The 3891-nt window shown below is 43.5% G+C and overlaps 1 non-coding gene across 1 annotated transcript; it reads right to left on the bottom strand.

Annotated features, from left to right (window-relative positions):
* Positions 1 to 2032: 2032 nt before the first annotated feature.
* Positions 2033 to 2123, bottom strand: trnar-ucu (transfer RNA arginine (anticodon UCU)). The gene is given in 2 exon segments: positions 2033 to 2068; positions 2087 to 2123. It is a non-coding gene; the product is annotated as a tRNA-Arg (tRNA).
* Positions 2124 to 3891: the final 1768 nt, after the last annotated feature.

Below are 3891 nucleotides of genomic sequence, written 5' to 3' on the forward strand. Positions count from 1 at the left end.
GCCCTTCCGTTAATGGGAACAGTTTCTCCTGATTTACTCTATCAAACTGGTCATCATGTGACCACCTCATGGCAGAAGTTTCGCAACGTGAAACAATTGGAGAAAATTCGAGGAAAATTTTGACAAAATTGATTCCGAAACTTAATTTATCCAAATTTGAACAATTTCAAAAACAGCACTGCAATTGAATAAAACTTTCCAAAGCTCTTCAAAGGAGCTCAGTCAAGCAACATTCGACACTGAGTCATAAATTTGGGCAGCTGAACAAAACCTTGGTCAAAGGGATGTAATTTAAGAGGGTCTTAAGCTGGGTGGGGTGGGGGTTGGCAATTGGGGGCGTTTCTAGAAGGAATTGCAGAGCGAAAGGCTCAGACAGATAGAAACGTGGCAGCTGATGAAACAATGAAAAGTGGAAATGAATAAGGGACCAAGTTTGGATTCAGAAAGAGAAAGGGAAATGTCTGGGAATGGAACTGAGAATCCAGTCTGGCAAAAGTGAAATCTACCCCTGGACCATTAATATTCACATAGCCGCTCATTCCAAGTGTCCAATTGGAAACCTGACTGAAGGAACATGCAGTCTGACAGAGCGCCTGTGATAATCTAATGTCTGATCTGAAGCTGCAACAGGAACTGTTCATTCCAGCTGTGATAATCGTGTTGGCCTTGATGTTCAGGGGTGTAGACTCACAACATTCTTGTTCCGAGCTGTCTGTCAGAAACAGTTTGGAAAGATGACGGAGCAGTTATGGGAAGTAATGTTATGTTGCATGTCACTGATGCTCGTTGGCTATATGTCACCGAAAAACTGCATTGTTACGGCACAGAAAGAGGACATTTGGCCCATCATTTCTTCACAGGCTCTCCGAATGAACAACTCTTGAACCATTCCCCCTCCTTCTCCCCATTACCCTACACATTCTTCATTTTCAGATAACATAATAATTCCCTTTTGAATGATTCAGTTGATCCTGCCTCCATCACACTCTTAGACAGTGCATTCCAGGCCCTAATCACTCGCTTCAAAATAATAATTAAAAATAACTTCTGAAAACAGTTCGCTTTTTTTTACTAATCAAATATAATTTTCGATCCTATCACGAGTGAAAAGAATTTCTCCCTATCTACTCTGTCCAGACTTCTAATGATGTTGAACACCTCTATCAAATCTCCTCTTAACCTGATTTTCTGTGAGGGAAACAACCTTATCTTCTCCAACATATCCTCATAACTGAAGCTCCTCGTCCCTGGAACCATTCACGTGAATGTTTCCTGCAATCTCTCCAGCACCTCCACATCCTCCCTAAAGAGTGGCACCCAGAACCGGACACAATACTCTTGTTGAGGCCGAACTCATGAATTATACAAATTCAACATAGCCTCTTACTCTTGCACTCTATCTCTTTATCAGTAAAGCGCAGGATACAGTATGGTTGATGAAAAACTCTCTCAACCTGTCCTGCCACCTTCAATAATTTATGTACATAAACATCCAAGTCCCATTGTTTCTCCACCTCCCTTAGAGTTGTATCCTTCATTTTATATTGTGTCTCCATGTTCTACCAACCAAACCTCTCTCCATTGAACTTCATCTGCCACCTGTCTCTCCATTTCCACCAACAGCTCCAAGTCCATTTGAAGTCCTACACTATCCTCCACACTCTCCACAATGCTTCCAAGCTTTGTATCTTCTGCAAACGCTGAAATTTTGTCCTGGGCACAAAGGTCTCGGTCATTGATATTTATCAGGAACAGCAAAGGTCCCAATCCTTCCGCCAGGCCGAAAAACATTCATTTACCGCCAACCTCTGTTTCCTGCCAGTCAGCCAATTCTGTATCCTTGTAACGATGAAGCGGTTTTACTCCTTTTACCACCCATTTCACTGTTAGGTGGCGAATTTTCTTCTGCAAAGTGGTTCAGATTGGAAAGCGGGGAGTGACTGGATTCACCTGTACAGAAGGAGGTTGGTGACGGCAACTGAGAACATGGATGATCCAGCTGCTGATTTGCTTCAAACCTTTATCTAAAAATCGACTCTGGTGGGACTCGAACCCACAACCTTTGAATCCCTTAAATGAGAGCAGCTAGAAGTCCAACGCGCTATCCGTTGCGCCACAGAGCCAGACTCATCAAGGTCGCATTTGCTATTGACACAAGGGAATTTCTGACACTGCAGAACAAAAGCTTCAAAAGGTCAGCAATTTCCCACAATTGAACAATGACGACATTTCAAAGGCACACGTTACCTGTAAAGTGTTTTGGACGTCCTGTGGCTGTGAACAGAGCTATAGAAGTTCGAAAGAAATAACAATTTCCTTCAAAGAGACATCGGTTGGAAAACAGGGCCGACAAGTGGTGGCTGAATTTTTTTGCAGAGAAGTATGAAGTGATTCATTTTGGTCGGAAGAACACAGGGAAAAAAGACAAAATAAAGTTTACAATTCCAAAGACGGTGCCGGAATAGCGGGAAATGGTGTACATCTGCATAAATCATTGAAGGAGGCAGTGCAGGTTGAAAGAATTGTTCATAAAGCATACAATATCCTCGGCTTTATGACGAGGAACTTAAATTACCTCGATACATTGTAGCGGTAGGGGATATTTACCTTGGAGACGAGGAATCTGAGAGGAGATTTCTTAGAGTTCTTTGCAGTCCTGAGTCTTCTGGATAGAGGGTGGATGATGATTTGTTTCGGAGGTGTTGAAAATGCTGCTGAACATTGAGCAATCATCAGCGAACATTCCCAATTCTGCTGGAAGGAAGGTCATTGATGAAGCAGCTAAAGATGGTTGGGCCAAGGACACCACACCGAGGATCTCCCGCAGTGATGTCCTGGAACTGAGATAATTGACCTCCACAACAACAATCATCCTTCTTTGTGCTGGGTATGACTCCAACCATCAGAGAGCTCCCCGCCCCCCGGCCCACCACCAGCCCCGCGCCTGCCCCACCCCGCCCCACGATTCCCATTGTCTCCAGTTTTGCTGGGGCCCCATAATGCCACACAGTCAAATGCTGCCTTGATGTCGAGGGCAGTCACTCTCACCTCACCTCAGGTGTTCAGTCTGTGCGAAAAGCCGGCGGGGCAGGAGGTTGTTTTGTTTGCCCACCCACTCTGAATGTTGGGCTTGAGGTGTCGATCAGATTCGGAGGGAGGGTGACAACATTTCACTGAGGTTCAAGGTTGCAGATCAGACCTTGGCGGGATTGCTGCTGTGTTCCCAGGACGTGGTGTTCTCATTCTTAGAGCAACACGCTTACACTGAGGACAAGTTGCTCCATTTAAACTTAAATGGAGTTGAGGGATGTCAGAATCTGTTCACTTTTATTCACTTCTGCATCCTGGAGTAACAAAGTGGTTTGTAACTGTAAAAACAAAATCAAATTCAGAAGGTTTAGTCCAGTACTTTCACAATTTCCACTAATACAACCCTCAACATTATCAGATGCATTCCATTTGGTCCCACTGACTTATCAACATTAAGCACAGCCAGACCTTCTAGTACCTCTTCTTTAACATGGGTTACATGTAAAATAAGTAATTTGCAAATTGTCGATGGAGGAAGTGAGCACTTTTATTGCAGAGGGTTTAAAGGAGAGGAGCAAAGCAATTGTGCTGAGGAAGTATGATTGTGCAAATAAAAATAACAATAAGTGGAATGAAGAGGGCGGGCTGTTCATGGGCTGATTGGAGAATTTCATTAGGGCTTATTCTTTGGAGATTATAAGGCCATTTTTCCACATCCTTATGGAGACTAATGTTGAAGGAAGCCTGTCTTCATCTATAAGGAATCATTGGCTTAGTTTATAAAAATAACGCAGATAGATGGGATTCAAAGAATTGGAGGGGTATCACGTTGTAATGTGGAATATAAGATTTTGGTGAGGG

The sequence above is a fragment of the Cetorhinus maximus genome, chromosome 31 (assembly GCF_964194155.1).
Source record: "Cetorhinus maximus chromosome 31, sCetMax3.hap1.1, whole genome shotgun sequence".
NCBI classification, from domain to species: Eukaryota; Metazoa; Chordata; class Chondrichthyes; order Lamniformes; family Cetorhinidae; genus Cetorhinus; species Cetorhinus maximus.